Below are 15,356 nucleotides of genomic sequence, written 5' to 3'. Positions count from 1 at the left end.
TTGCCTTGGAATGCCATGTAGTGGAATGTACTGAGATGCCGTTTATTTTTAAGGCAATGGGATTCGCAGGGCTTTTCGGCTAATTCTCTTACAACGTCAAGTCATGACATTTGACTCTTTGTGGGAAAGAGAAGAAAAAAAAGCAGTGTCAGTCAATCAACACATCTTTTTCAAGACGCTGTTCTGAATGTGCGTTTCTGGATGCGGTAGTTCCTATCTCCGGATGATGGGCACGAGTATCGCATCACAGGTCTGGGGGTCCAGCATGTCGATGCAGTGCCCGCGGACAGCTCATGCTCTCACTGTGAGGAAATGGGACAAACTCCCCAATGATCCAATTTGTCTAAAATATCTTTGTCAGCAACATAGACAGGCAGATGCATGAAGGAGACAACATAATCTCGATTTTGTAGCCTCTTTACTGTACAGTTTATCCCTTTAATAGTCAATACGTCTGTTAACACATCAGCATCTTCCTCTCTTTCAAGTGTTACTTCATATTCCTTGTTTTGTTTTGGTCTTACAGCCAAAATCTTTCCATCCCCAATCCTCTCCGTCACTGCTTTAATTAAATCCATTGCTCTCACCTCAGTTGTTTGTCCCATATCCACTGTTACAGTTGCTTCTTTTAGATAAATCCTTTTCCTTGCTTCCTTCTCCGATCGGTTTGTTTCTCGTTGTCGTCTGTCCAGTCCATTGTCATTTGCCTTCTCAAATCCGTCCGCTATTGCCAGGTCTGTCACCGTAGATCCGTCCATTGCAAAAAAAATAGGAATAAAAAACACTCCTCCCGAACAGCTCACGCTGCTGGGAGGATAAACTAAACAAACTCAAAAAAAGTTTAACAAAAATGTATTTGAGTCAAAAATAAAACTAAACAGAAGAAAATGTGGTGAGCCTCTCTCACCAACTGCAGCCAAACACTTCCTGGAATGTACCACTATCACACATGCACAGGGGGGTATGGCCGTAAGCGAGCCCTGTAAGAGCATCCTATCGACACCACAACTTGCCATAATAACAAAGCACAGCATACGCTGAATGAACTCCGTGTTGACAGAGCCGTGTCCTCATTACAAACAACAAACTAATGATGACAAGATAAGCAGACATGGCCAGTGGCGCAATGGATAACGTGTCTGACTATGGCTCAGAAGATTCTAGGTTCAACTCCTGGCTGGCTTGCTTTGTACTTTTTGCTTTGCTGTCAGCCAGTGCACTGCGGTCGCCTTTCCCCCCGCTGGAGCTTACGGAAACCATGAGACTGTGTATGAGAGCGTGCGTAAATGTATGAGTGGTACTTGTGCAAGAGGGGCAGTGAAGTGTGCACGATCAGAAAGAACTGAAGTTTGTGCCAAGACTGGCCCTCACAAGTGGCAGCTCCCCTGGTTTTCACCTAGGTGGCCCGGTTTCGACTCCCGGTATGGGAAGGCTTGAGTGTTTTTGCTTCTGCCCTTTTTGGCCTGCAGCAACCTTAAGTGTTGGGCTTGTGCACAACTGCCGTAAGCCTTCGATAGCTCAGTTGGTAGAGCGGACGACTGTAGATGGTATGTTGGCAATCCTTAGGTTGCTGGTTCGACTCCGGCTTGAAGGAAGTCTTTTGCGCTCAGAGCTGCTTTCATGCCTGTGCAGTTCGATTATATTTTAGGTGCTAGAACTCAAAGTTCACCATAGAGGTGAAAAGGAAGTTCCCTGACCGGGAATCGAACCCGGGCCGCGGCGGTGAGAGCGCCGAATCCTGACCACTAGAACATCAGGGAAGGGCCGGCAGAAACTTGCCCCTGGCTTTCTTTGGTCTTTTTGCTGTGCTGTCAGTCAGTGCACTGCGGTCGCCTTTCCCCCCCGCTGGAGCTGTTCAGTTCCACTCTGGAGTGAATCGAGTTTCTGGGGCCGCCAGCACAGAGCCCGTGGGGTGCTCCCCTGGTTTCAAAGGCTGCCCCTACTGCTGATTTTTATTAACGTCTACTACAGCTACACCAACCGTAAACCAAGCCTACTTGTTGCATGTCCCTACCACTTAGAAGTCACCCAGCCAACTTGCAGCGTAATCTCTTCCACTTGTAAGTCTCTGAGCTGCAGCAATACCTAAGTGCTCTGATAAAACATGCATAAAAGAAACTATGGCTTTTAACCTCCTTTTGGAGAGGAGAGAGTCTCCGACCCTGGATCTCAGGTCCTCTATGGAGGGACTGTCAGGAATCCTGTAAGAGCATCTCATCCACACAACCTCCTGCCATAAAAACAAAGCAGAATGTGTGGTGACGGAACTCCAGGTTGAAAGAGCCTTGTCCTTGTTTCAAACAATGTGCTAACAAGGTGCTGAACAGAGTGCCAGTGGCACAAAGGATAACGCTAATGACTATGCATCAGAGGATTCTAGCTTAGCAACCTACCTTATGGAAACCATGAGACTGTGTATGAGAGCATGTCAAGTTTGCCAAGACTGCGGTCGCCTTTCGCCCCCCGCTGGAGCTGTTCAGTTCCACTCTGGAGTGAGTCGAGTTTAAGGGGCGGCCAGCACAGAGCCCATGGGGTGCTCCCCTGGTTTCAAAGGCTGCCCCATCTGCTGATTTTTATAAACGTCTACTACAGCTACACCAACCGTAAACCAAGCCTACTTGTTGAAAAAGTCCCTACCAGGCCAACCCTGCTTTGCTTCCGAGTTCAGATGAGATCAGGCATTGCCAGGGTGGTATGGCCGTAAGCAAGAGCAGCCGTCAAGAGTTGGCTATTTAAAAATAGGCGCAGCACCAGGAGCCGAGCGCAGCTTTTTTCTGTTTCTGCTCTGGGGCACCAACAGCTCTTGCTAGGTTAAACCAGCCAAGTCAATGTACTCACTTTCCCCCGAATGGAATCAGGGGAAGTGGGTACAATGACCTAGCTGGTTCCAGAGATCAGTGAGGAATTCAGTTTTTTTTTTTGTATTTTAGGAAGTGTATTAGCTGCCAAATGAAGAAATTCAAAAAGCTTACAGCACCTGGTATTCCCAGGCGGTCTCCCATCCTGCTTTGCTTCCGAATTCAGATGAGATCAGGCATTGCTTTTTTTATTTTGTATTTTTTTATTAAACTCAAAAATTTACATTTTTACAAAGAAATGATCACATCACACAAAAATCACATGATACTTACAACACTCATTATTAGACTTCATATTTTTCCCATAACCAACTTAAAATGTTGTCCTTTTATTCAACCATTACGTTCCCTTTTACCATTATTTCTATAAATACATCCTTCTTTTCTTGTACTATAAGATAGTTGAATATCAATTTTACAGCCATCTCCATTCTGTTTCTAAACATACTCCATATATCCACTCTTTTCCCATCATGTTTAGCCATATTTCTCCTTATCCAAATCACATACTTAGCAATTGATATACATAGATTAAAGCATACATACCACATTCATTTTGACCAAATAAAAACATTTTTTCCCAGTTCTTTTGTTCATCCACATATTTGTCCCCTATTAACGATTTAGCAATTTTATTTAATTTTTCCATAATTCCTCCCTACTTTTCACAATAGAAGAACAAATGTAATAAACCTTCCCCTTCCTTCATACACACCTTACATATTATATCTTGTTCAATTGCCATTTTACACAATCTCATTTCTGTTAATATGCAATTATGTCTCAATAAATAATTACAATTTTCTAAAATTGGTTCCTAATATTTCATTCTGACATTTCCCCATATTTCTTTTTCATTTAAATCCTCATATCTTTCCTTCCAGTAGTTGAATGCTATAGGTCTTATAAAAGCCTTTGATCTAAAAACAACATAAAAACTCATAACTGTACATAAGCTCATATTGATCTTTTCTCCATTTTTCTTCTTAAAATAGACCTCTGGTAATTCTTCCTTATCCCCCAACTAATTTTTTTCAATTATTTCAATCCAATCTTTTGGTATTGCTTTTTTCAAATCATGATATTGTCTTTGTCATTTCGTTTTAACAACTCTTTTATAACCATCCTCCACAGCATCTACAATTACTTGTAATTGTCTGCTAAATGACTAAATGTAATGGTACAAATCCTTTTATCACTTCATATAATTCATCTTTAACTTGTCTTAATCCTCCATTCCACCTTTCCTTAAAATATAATTATTTTCCTTCATTTAAAATATTTGGATTCAGAAAAAGTGGTTGTTCTACAATCTGAGCCCTTCCTTTTGGTATAATCAACACATTTTCTAAAAATTCCCCCCATGATTCTAAGACCTCAACATAAAATCTTGGCAGACCTGCTATCATCCATTTTTTTTTCATTTTCATCCATAAAACATTACATCCCATATCAAAATGTCCACATTTCTTCAAATAACAGTCTAACACACTTTTCCAAATCACATCCATTTTCCCTTCCAAAAACCTTTGAATAATCTTAATTCTTAATGTTTTCATTTTTAAAAAGCTATTTAAAAGTCCCAGACCTCCTTCTTTTACCTCCCCAATCAAAGTATTATAAGCCATTTTGGCTCTTCCATTTCCCCACACAAACTTTAAAACTACATCCTTCATTTTTTATAGTATACTTCAGGCAATGCATTTACACTTAACACATACCAGACCTTTGACAACATTATAGCATTTAAGATTAATACTTTCCCTTTTAACGTCAAATTTCGAGCTTTCCAAAATCTAAGTCTTTTCTCAATTCCATTTAAAACTCCCTCCCAATTTAAAATATCTGCTTTATTAGAATCCATCCCCACCCAAATTCCCAACATTTTCCCTTTAATACTTTTTTAAAGGGTATGTGTTGTGTTATTTCTTCTACTATTCCCACCCTCATGCATATACTTTTTCCAACATTAACCTTAGCTCCTGACGCTTTACAATATAGCTCTAAAATCTCCATCGCCCCTTTAATACTCTGAATATCTTCAACTAACAATGTAGTATCATCCGCGTATTGATACACAGCTTCTCTGTTGTCTTTTTTTTTCTATTTGTATCCCTTTAATGCTTCTATCTGATTTTATTGCCAATCCCAGTGGTTCAGCTTCCAGGGGGTATAATAAAGCAGTTCCTTGTTTTTTGAACATATCACTATAAAAATCCTTTACTGTTTTTAAAGTCCCCTCAGTTTCTGTTTCTACTTTGCCCTCTTTATTTAATACCTCTTTTATTAATTCAGCTCTTTGCCTATTGCTTTCCAAATAAAGAAGAACTGTGTAGATCTTTCTCCTTCTACTGCACATTTTGCTTTACTTCTTATTATTGCACCTTTGCATTTTTCATCTTTTATTAGTTTTAACTTATCTTGTAACCTTACAATTTCTTCAATATCTTCGTTTCCCTCACCCTCTGTCCCTTTTCTTAACTCTTTATCTAGCTTCTTTCTTATTTCATTTTCTTTTTGTTTTTTCCATTTTTTCATACATTTACTATATTCTATTGAAAACTTTTTTAACCTCCCACTTCACATTATCCCACCAGATAATTTTCTCTTCTTTATACATACTACTCATTTTATTTTCTTCTATAATCTTTATAATTCTCTCCTTAAAATGTGCGCCCTTTAAAATCTCTGAATTTAAAATCCATATCCCTCTTCCTCTTTCAACTTTTGCACAATCTATTGTCATCTGAACCATAGAATGATCACTAATACCAACAAAGTCATGAAATCATTCTTGATCACCCCTTCAGGATTATCCATACATAATATATAGTCTATTCTGCTTTGTTTAATTTCTGTTAACACCACCTGTCGTCTTGATAATTCTCTTCTTGTTCCATTTCTTTCCCTCCAAATATCCTTCAATTTAAAATCCTCCATTAATTTTGTTAGTTCTTCTCTCCCTTTATCTTTATCTGTCTCCTCATTTGGAGCATCTTACCCTTTTTCTATTTCTATTTTCAGCGCTATACTTTTCCCCACCCCATCATCATATATCACTTGTTCTTTTTCACTTATCCCTCTTCTAGTTAAAATAGCGACCCCACTTCCCACCTTATCCTTACCATTGTTGAAATAAAAATTCCCATACCATTCTTTTTATACATATTTACGATTTGATTTTTCCAGTTTGTTTCTTGTAACACAATTATAACTGTTTTTTACATAAAATTCCCATCTTCTCAAATTTTCCCTATTCTGTAAACCCCTAGTGTTCCATGATATCACATTTAAAATATAAAATTAAAAAAGAAAATAAAGAAAAAACATAAATACTTAAAATCAAACATGTTTAACTATTCCCTTTCTCCTCCTCCTCCTCCATTAGCACTTGAAATCTATTGTCCCATTTATTATTTTTTTATTTTGTTCTTTCTTAAGAAGCTTCTAAATTTGGTATTACCTTAAAGCTCCTTCTTCTTATTTTCTCTCTTCTGTCCATTCTAAAGTCAATTTTTTCAATTTCTTTCTTTTCATCCATTGTGTCTTTACTTTCCTCTTCTTTATTTTCCAGTTGTTGCTCCTCCATTCCTTCTAAAGTTCCCTGTGATATTTCCAACGGTGTCCATATTCCTTCAGCCATTGCTCCTCCCAGTGAATTATTTTCCATTTCATCTCGATTTCCCGCATTATTCTCTGTATTCTCAACAATTACTTTCTCAACTTCACCAATCTTTCCCAACTCTGTTTCATCCATCATTTGCCTTGCTTCCTCAACAGTCTCTGGGATTTGTGTAACATTTTCTTCCTCCATCCAACACTCACATCTTACCATCACCTTTCTGCAATCCAGGCATTTCACAGCATCGCAATCCCTTGCAAAATGTCCTTGCTCCTCACACTGATAGCATTTAAAATCAGGACAGTCTTTAAACACGTGTCCAGGACCCATACACAAGCGACAAGTTTTCACTTGACGGTCATGCATAATTCAGAAATATTGTGTTCATTCTTCAGTACCAAATTTTGCACTGTATGGGAGTGATATCACCTGCTTCGGGAATTTAACCCTTAAATACCTTGTACCATCTGCAATGTCTGTACCCGGATACATTTGCCTTCTGATATCAGATGCAGGTGTTACTCCCCAAAACTTTATCCAGAATTTCATCATCCTCAATATAAGGCAGCAAATGTATAAAATATACAATATACTCTCTTACTTGTAAGTGTCTTACTTCACAATTCTTCCCTTTTATCATGACTCCATCTTCCAAATCCTTGCCGTCCTCTTAACTTGGCAGAGTTATTTCACATTCCTTTTCCTTTCTTGGTCTTACAGCCTGAACCTTCCCTTTTCCTATCTTCTCAGTCAGAGCCTTTATGATGTCTTCTGCTCTAGCATCATTCACTTCTGTCATATCATCAATCACTGTAGCTTCTTTAGTATAGATCCTTTTATCGCCCATTTGTCCGTGTCCAACGTGTTGTCCTACTTCCAGTCCATTATCCAGTTTCCCTCTTCGTTTTTTATCCATGTCCATATCTTTACCTTTTGGTTCTTTCGCATTGACACTCATAACAGAACACAAACTTCTCAGACAGAAAAGTGCTCCTGGGAAAAGGACGAAATTATCGAAAAAAGAAAAACTCAAACTTTTTCTGAAAAAACAAACAAAACTCACTCTCTGCCTACTACTTCCTTTGCTCCAAGTGCACTATTGCCCTCGAGCATTCCAGGGTGGTATGGCCATAAGCGGGAGCAGCTGTCAAGAGTTGGCTATTTAAAAATAGGCGCCTTCACGTCGAGGAGGCAAGAGGAGGGTTGAAAACTGGGCTTAGACAGCTTTTTCGTCATTAATATTCCTTAATTCTTAATAGCCTTCAAATGGTCATCACCAGTAACATGAACAGTGCACCACACAGAACATTATTAGCATGTTTTCCAGCAAACAAAGCATGCCATTCATTCTTAGACATAGCCCAGCTTTTACTCCACAAAATGTCAGCTTGCACTTTCATGAGCTGCATCCATTCAACCCTTGCAATGACATTCAAACCGGGGCAGCTCATTACAGTGAATGCTGGGTGACAGAAGATGAGAACTCCACCACTGCAGAGTGAAATTATCGACCTCTGTTTTTTTTTTTTTTTTGGTGAGGTTGTACCTTCGAACGCTTTACCCAACCTCAGCATCAGAAAGAGATCGGATCCATACTCGACATTTTTTTTCGCCCACACAAAGAACTCCTTGTTTGAAAGCTTTCATTTTCTACACTTCTGTGAGAGGATGTCCACCAGCGTTGGTAATATAGTAGTGAGCATAGCTGGCTTCCAAGCAGATTCCCAGCGAATGTATTCCTTTTGGCTGCCGAAATATTACATGGCCAGGCGCCACTCTTGTGAAGATGTCCCATGACATGTGGGTAGATCAGTGCATTTTGAGACGGTTGGGATCAATATGCTGGACATGTTTTTCAGTGCCGAACCAAGACAAAGAGGGCATTGGTTGAAAGCATTCTTTTTGAGCTCTTCTGGCAAGAGCTATCTGCAAGCCTTTGTGGTATAGTGGTGAGCATAGTTGCCTTCCAAGTAATTGACCTGAGTTCGATTCCCGGCCAATGCATTTTCTTTTGGCTGCTGTATATATCACTTAGTCCGTTGCAACTCTTGTGAAAGGCAACAGCCAAAAAGTAAAAGACAAACAAGGGCCTCCCCATTAGGGAACCGAACCTTGGTCTTCCGCAAAACAGGCAGAGAATCTATCCACTATACTAACGAGGAGCTGTGCGGTTATAGCATCCGTTCTGACCCCACACTGATCAGCAATGTAATCCAGTCCTAACAGCATTGTCTGCAGTGCTGGCACTAAAGACCTTGGCTGACAGCAAGAGGAGGGTAGAAAACTGAGCTTGGACAGTTTTTCTTCATTAATAATCCTTGCTTCTTCATCAGTCTTACTGTCCACTATACTAACGAGGAACTGCGAAATAAGAAAACCCGTTCTCCCCCCACACAGATCAGCAATGTAATCCAGTCCTAACAGCATTGTCTGCAGTGCTGGCACTAAAGACCTTGGCTGACAGCAAGAGGAGGGTAGAAAACTGGGCTTGGACAGTTTTTCTTCATTAATAATCCTTGCTTCTTCAATAGTCTTCGACTGGTCATCAGCAGTAACTTGAACAGTGCATCACACAGGAGAACGTTATTAGCATGTTTTGCAGCAAACAAAGCAGGCCATTCATTCTTACACATTGCCCAGCTTTTACTCCACAAAATGTCAGCTTGCCCTTTCATGAGCGGCATCCAGTCAACCCTTGCAATGACATTCAAACCGGGGGAGCTCATTACAGTGAATACTGGGTGACAGAAGATGAGAACTCCACCACTGCAGAGTGAAATTATCGTCCTCCCTTTTTTTGGGTGAGGTTGTACCTTCGAACGCTTTATCCAACCTCAACGTCAGAAAGAAATGGGATCCATACTCGACATTTTTTTTTCACCCACACAAAGAACTCCTTGTTCGAAAGCTTTCATTTTCTACACTTCTGTGAGAGGATGTCTACAAGCATTGGTAATAGAGTGGTGAGCATAGCTGGCTTCTACGTATAGTCCCAGCAAATGTATTCCTTTTGGCTGCCGTAACATTACATGGCCAGGCGCCACTTTTGTGAAGATGTCCCATGACATGTGGGTAGATCAGTGCATTTTGAGATGGTTGGGATCCATATGCTGGACATGTTTTTCAGTGCCGAACCAAGACAAAGTGAGCCTTGGTTGAAAGCATTCTTTTTGAGCTCATCTGGCAAGAGATGTCTGCAAGCATTGGTGGTATAGTGGTGAGCATAGCTGCCTTCCAAGCAGTTGACCCGGGTTCGATTCCCGGCCAACGCATTTCCTTTTGGCTGCTGTTTATATCACTTAGTCCGTTGCCAAACTTGTGAAAGACAACAGCCAAAACGTAAAAGACAAAGGAGGGCCTCCCTGTCGGGTAATCTAACCCCGGTCTTCCGCATGACAGACGGAGATACTGTCCACTATACTAACGAGGATCTGCGGAGTACAAAAACCCGTTCTCCCCCCACACAGATCAGCAATGTAATCCAGTCCTAACAGCATTGTCTGCAGTGCTGGCACTAAAGACCTTGGCTGACAGCAAGAGGAGAGTAGAAAACTGGGCTTGGATAGTTTTTCTTCATTAATAATCCTTGCTTCTTCATCAGTCTTACTGTCCACTGTACTAACGAGGATCTGCGGAGCAAAAAACCTTTCCTCCCCCCACACAGATCAGCAATGTAATCCAGTCCTAACAGCATTGTCTGCAGTGCTGGCACTAAAGACCTTGGCTGACAGCAAGAGGAGGGTAGAAAACTGGGCTTGGACAGTTTTTCTTCATTAATAATCCTTGCTTCTTCAATAGTCTTCGACTGGTCATCAGCAGTAACTTGAACAGTGCATCACACAGGAGAACGTTATTAGCATGAATTGCAGCAAACAAAGCATGCCATTCATTCTTACACATTGCCCAGCTTTTACTCCACAAAATGTCAGCTTGCCCTTTCATGAGCTGCATCCAGTCAACCCTTGCAATGACATTCAAACCGGGGGAGCTCATTACAGTGAATACTGGGTGACAGAAGATGAGAACTCCACCACTGCAGAGTGAAATTATCGTCCTCCCTTTTTTTGGGTGAGGTTGTACCTTCAAACACTTTATCCGACCTCAACGTCAGAAAGAGATGGGATCCATACTCGACATTTTTTTTCACCCACACAAAGAACTCGTTGTTCGAAAGTTTTCATTTTCTACACTTCTGTGAGAGGATGTCTACAAGCGTTGGTAATATAGTGGTGAGCATAGCTGGCTTCTACGTATATTCCCAGCAAATGTATTCCTTTTGGCTGCCGTAACATTACATGGCCAGGCGCCACTCTTGTGAAGATGTCCCATGACATGTGGGTAGATCAGTGCATTTTGAGATGGTTGGGATCCATATGCTGGATATGTTTTTCAGTGCCAAACCAAGGCAAAGAGAGCCTTGGTTGAAAGCATTCTTTTTGAGCTCTTCTGGCAAGACATGTCTGCAAGCGTTGGTGGTATAGTGGTGAGCATAGCTGCCTTCCAAGCAGTTGACCCGGGTTCGATTCCCGGCCAACGCATTTCCTTTTGGCTGCTGTTTATATCACTTAGTCCGTTGCCAACCTTGTCAAAGGCAACAGCCAAAACGTAAAAGACAAAGGAGGGCCTTCCCGTCGGGTAATCGAACCCCGGTCTTCCGGGTGACAGGTGGAGATACTGTCCACTATACTAACGAGGATCTGCGGAGTTCAAAAACCCGTTCTCCCCCCACACAGATCAGCAATGTAATCCAGTCCTAACAGCATTGTCTGCAGTGCTGGCACTAAAGACCTTGGCTGACAGCAAGAGGAGGGTAGAAAACTGGGCTTGGATAGTTTTTCTTCATTAATAATCCATGCTTCTTCCTGTCTTACTGTTCACTATACTAACGAGGATCTGCGGAGCAAAAAATCTTTCCTCCCCCACACAGATCAGCAATGTAATCCAGTCCTAACAGCATTGTCTGCAGTGCTGGCACTAAAGACCTTGGCTGACAGCAAGAGGAGGGTAGAAAACTGGGCTTGGACAGTTTTTCTTCATTAATAATCCTTGCTTCTTCCTCAGTCTTCGACTGGTCATCAGCAGTAACTTGAACAGTGCATCACACAGGAGAACGTTATTAGCATGTTTTGCAGCAAACAAAGCACGCCTTTCATTCTTACACATTGCCCCGCTTTTACTCCACAAAATGTCAGCTTGCCCTTTCATGAGCTGCATCCAGTCAACCCTTGCAATGACATTCAAACCGGGGGAGCTCATTACAGTGAATACTGGGTGACAGAAGATGAGAACTCCACAACTGCAGAGTAAAATTATCGACCTCCCTTTTTTTGGGTGAGGTTGTACCTTCTAACGCTTTATTCAACCTCAACGTCAGAAAGAGATGGGATCCATACTCGACTTTTTTTTTCGCCCACACAAAGAACTCATTGGTCGAAAGCTTTCATTTTCTACACTTCTGTGAGAGGATGTCTACAAGCGTTGGTAATATAGTGGTGAGCATAGCTGGCTTCTAAGTATATTCCCAGCAAATGTATTCCTTTTAACTGCCCTAACATTACATGGCCAGGCGCCACTCTAGTGAAGATGTCTCATGACATGTGAGTAGATCAGTGCATTTTGAGATGGTTGGGATCCATATGCTGGACATGTTTTTCAGTGCCGAACCAAGACAAAGAGGGCCTTGGTTGAAAGCATTCTTTTTGAGCTCATCTGGCAAGAGACATCTGCAAGCATTGGTGGTATAGTGGTGAGCATAGCTGCCTTCCAAGCAGTTGACCCGGGTTCGATTCCCGGCCAACGCATTTCCTTTTGGCTGCTGTATATATCACTTAGTCCGTTGCCAACCTTGTGAAAGGCAACAGCCAAAAAGTAAAAGACAAAGGAGGACCTCCCCATCGGGGAATCGAACCCCGGTCTTCCGCGTGACAGGCGGAGATACTGTCCACTATACTAACGAGGATCTGCGGAGTAAGAAGACCCGTTCTCCCCCCGCACAGATCAGCAATGTAATCCAGTCTAACAGCATTGTCTGCAGTGCTGGCACTAAAGACCTTGGCTGACAGCAAGAGGATGGTAGAAAACTGGGCTTGGACAGTTTTTCTTCATTAATAATCCTTGCTTCTTCATCAGTTTTCGACTGGTCATCAGCAGTAACTTGAACAGTGCATCACACAGGAGAACGTTATTAGCATGTTTTGCAGCAAACAAAGCACGCCATTCATTCTTACACATTGCCCAGCTTTTACTCCACAAAATGTCAGCTTGCCCTTTAATGAGCTGCATCCAGTCAACCCTTGCAATGACATTCAAACCGGGGGAGCTCATTACAGTGAATACTGGGTGACCGAAGATGAGAACTCCACCACTGCAGAGTAAAATTATCAACCTCCCTTTTTTTGGGTGAGGTTGTACCTTCTAACGCTTTATCAAACCTCAACGTCAGAAAGAGATGGGATCCATACTCGACTTTTTTTTTCGCCCACACAAAGAACTCCTTGGTCGAAAGCTTTCATTTTTTACACTTCTGTGAGAGGATGTCTACAAGCGTTGGTAATATAGTGGTGAGCATAGCTGGCTTCTAAGTATATTCCCAGCAAATGTATTCCTTTTGGCTGCCGTAACATTACATGGCCAGGCGCCACTCTTGTGAAGATGTCCCATGACATGTGGGTAGATCAGTGCATTTTGAGATGGTTGGGATCCATATGCTGGACATGTTTTTCAGTGCCGAACCAAGACAAAGAGGGCCTTGGTTGAAAGCATTCTTTTTGAGCTCATCTGGCAAGAGACATCTGCAAGCGTTGGTGGTATAGTGGTGAGCATAGCTGCCTTCCAAGCAGTTGACCCGGGTTCGATTCCCGGCCAAGGCATTTCCTTTTGGCTGCTGTATATAATCACTTAGTCCGTTGCCACCCTTGTGAAAGGCAACAGCCAAAAAGTAAAAGACAAAGGAGGGCCTCCCCGTCGGAGAATCGAACCCCGGTCTTCCGCGTGACAGGCGGAGATACTGTCCACTATACTAACGAGGATCTGCAGAGTAAAAAGACCCGTTCTCCCCCCACACAGATCAGCAATGTAATCCAGTCTAACAGCATTGTCTGCAGTGCTGGCACTAAAGACCTTGGCTGACAGCAAGAGGATGGTAGAAAACTGGGCTTGGACAGTTTTTCTTCATTAATAATCCTTGCTTCTTCATCAGTTTTCGACTGGTCATCAGCAGTAACTTGAAAAGTGCATCACACAGGAGAACGTTATTAGCATGTTTTGCAGCAAACAAAGCACGCCATTCATTCTTACACATTGCCCAGCTTTTACTCCACAAAATGTCAGCTTGCCCTTTAATGAGCTGCATCCAGTCAACCCTTGCAATGACATTCAAACCGGGGGAGCTCATTACAGTGAATACTGGGTGACCGAAGATGAGAACTCCACCACTGCAGAGTAAAATTATCAACCTCCCTTTTTTTGGGTGAGGTTGTACCTTCTAACGCTTTATCAAACCTCAAAGTCAGAAAGAGATGGGATCCATACTTTACTTTTTTTTTTCGCCCACACAAAGAACTCCTTGGTCGAAAGCTTTCATTTTCTACACTTCTGTGAGAGGATGTCTACAAGCGTTGGTAATATAGTGGTGAGCATAGCTGGCTTCTAAGTATATTCCCAGCAAATGTATTCCTTTTGGCTGCCGTAACATTACATGGCCAGGCGCCACTCTTGTGAAGATGTCCCATGACATGTCCCATGACAGTGCATTTTGAGATGGGTGGGATCCATATGCTGGACATGTTTTTCAGAGCCGAACCAAGACAAAGAGGGCCATGGTTGAAAGCATTCTTTTTGAGCTCATCTGGCAAAAGACGCCTGCAAGCGTTGGTGGTATAGTGGTGAGCATAGCTGCCTTCCAAGCAGTTGACCCGGGTTCGATTCCCGGCCAACGCATTTCCTTTTGGCTGCTGTAAATATCACTTAGTCCGTTGCCACCCTTGTGAAAGGCAACAGCCAAAAGGTAAAAGACAAAGGAGGGACTCCCCGTCGGGGAATCGAACCCCCGTCTTCCGCATGACAGGCGGAGATACTGTCCACTATACTAACGAGGATCTGCGGAGGAAGAAAACCCGTTCTCCCCCCACACAGATCAGCAATGTAATCCAGTCTAACAGCATTGTCTGCAGTGCTGGCACTAAAGACCTTGGCTGACAGCAAGAGGAGGGTAGAAAACTGGGCTTGGACAGTTTTTCTTCATTAATAATCCTTGCTTCTTCCTCAGTCTTCGACTGGTCATCAGCAGTAACTTGAACAGTGCATCACACAGGAGAACGTTATTAGCATGTTTTGCAGCAAACAAAGCACGCCTTTCATTCTTACACATTGCCCAGCTTTTACTCCACAAAATGTCAGCTTGCCCTTTCATGAGCTGCATCCAGTCAACCCTTGCAATGACATTCAAACCGGGGGAGCTCATTACAGTGAATACTGGGTGACAGAAGATGAGAACTCCACCACTGCAGAGTAAAATTATCGACCTCCCTTTTTTTGGGTGAGGTTGTACCTTCTAACGCTTTATTCAACCTCAACGGCCAAAAGGTAAAAGACAAAGGAGGGACTCCCCGTCGGGGAATCGAACCCCGGTCTTCCGCGTGACAGGCGGAGATACTGTCCACTATACTAACGAGGATCTGCGGAGGAAGAAAACCCGTTCTCCCCCCACACAGATCAGCAATGTAATCCAGTCTAACAGCATTGTCTGCAGTGCTGGCACTAAAGACCTTGGCTGACAGCAAGAGGAGGGTAGAAAACTGGGCTTGGACAGTTTTTCTTCATTAATAATCCTTGCTTCTTCCTCAGTCTTTGACTGGTCATCAGCAGTAACTTGAACA

The 15,356-nt window shown here is 42.4% G+C and overlaps 10 non-coding genes across 10 annotated transcripts; 6 read left to right on the top strand and 4 right to left on the bottom strand.

Moving 5' to 3' along the window:
• The first annotated feature begins 1,507 nt into the window (after nucleotides 1-1,507).
• trnay-gua (transfer RNA tyrosine (anticodon GUA)) lies at nucleotides 1,508-1,594 on the top strand. Its single transcript is given in 2 exon segments — nucleotides 1,508-1,544; nucleotides 1,559-1,594. It is a non-coding gene; the product is annotated as a tRNA-Tyr (tRNA).
• A 94-nt stretch (nucleotides 1,595-1,688) lies between these two features.
• trnae-cuc (transfer RNA glutamic acid (anticodon CUC)) lies at nucleotides 1,689-1,760 on the bottom strand. Its single transcript has one exon. It is a non-coding gene; the product is annotated as a tRNA-Glu (tRNA).
• Nucleotides 1,761-9,680: 7,920 nt separating this feature from the next.
• On the top strand, nucleotides 9,681-9,752 carry trnag-ucc (transfer RNA glycine (anticodon UCC)). Its single transcript has one exon. It is a non-coding gene; the product is annotated as a tRNA-Gly (tRNA).
• Nucleotides 9,753-10,946: 1,194 nt separating this feature from the next.
• On the top strand, nucleotides 10,947-11,018 carry trnag-ucc (transfer RNA glycine (anticodon UCC)). Its single transcript has one exon. It is a non-coding gene; the product is annotated as a tRNA-Gly (tRNA).
• Nucleotides 11,019-12,209: 1,191 nt separating this feature from the next.
• On the top strand, nucleotides 12,210-12,281 carry trnag-ucc (transfer RNA glycine (anticodon UCC)). The gene has a single exon. It is a non-coding gene; the product is annotated as a tRNA-Gly (tRNA).
• Nucleotides 12,282-12,367: 86 nt separating this feature from the next.
• On the bottom strand, nucleotides 12,368-12,439 carry trnad-guc (transfer RNA aspartic acid (anticodon GUC)). Its single transcript has one exon. It is a non-coding gene; the product is annotated as a tRNA-Asp (tRNA).
• Nucleotides 12,440-13,277: 838 nt separating this feature from the next.
• trnag-ucc (transfer RNA glycine (anticodon UCC)) lies at nucleotides 13,278-13,349 on the top strand. The gene has a single exon. It is a non-coding gene; the product is annotated as a tRNA-Gly (tRNA).
• Nucleotides 13,350-13,436: 87 nt separating this feature from the next.
• trnad-guc (transfer RNA aspartic acid (anticodon GUC)) lies at nucleotides 13,437-13,508 on the bottom strand. Its single transcript has one exon. It is a non-coding gene; the product is annotated as a tRNA-Asp (tRNA).
• An 838-nt stretch (nucleotides 13,509-14,346) lies between these two features.
• trnag-ucc (transfer RNA glycine (anticodon UCC)) lies at nucleotides 14,347-14,418 on the top strand. The gene has a single exon. It is a non-coding gene; the product is annotated as a tRNA-Gly (tRNA).
• Nucleotides 14,419-15,082: 664 nt separating this feature from the next.
• trnad-guc (transfer RNA aspartic acid (anticodon GUC)) lies at nucleotides 15,083-15,154 on the bottom strand. The gene has a single exon. It is a non-coding gene; the product is annotated as a tRNA-Asp (tRNA).
• Between the last annotated feature and the right edge of the window lie 202 nt (nucleotides 15,155-15,356).

Source organism: Danio aesculapii, chromosome 4 (genome assembly GCF_903798145.1).
Source record: "Danio aesculapii chromosome 4, fDanAes4.1, whole genome shotgun sequence".
NCBI classification, from domain to species: domain Eukaryota; kingdom Metazoa; phylum Chordata; class Actinopteri; order Cypriniformes; family Danionidae; genus Danio; species Danio aesculapii.
This window is presented reverse-complemented; position numbering and strand designations above follow the sequence as displayed.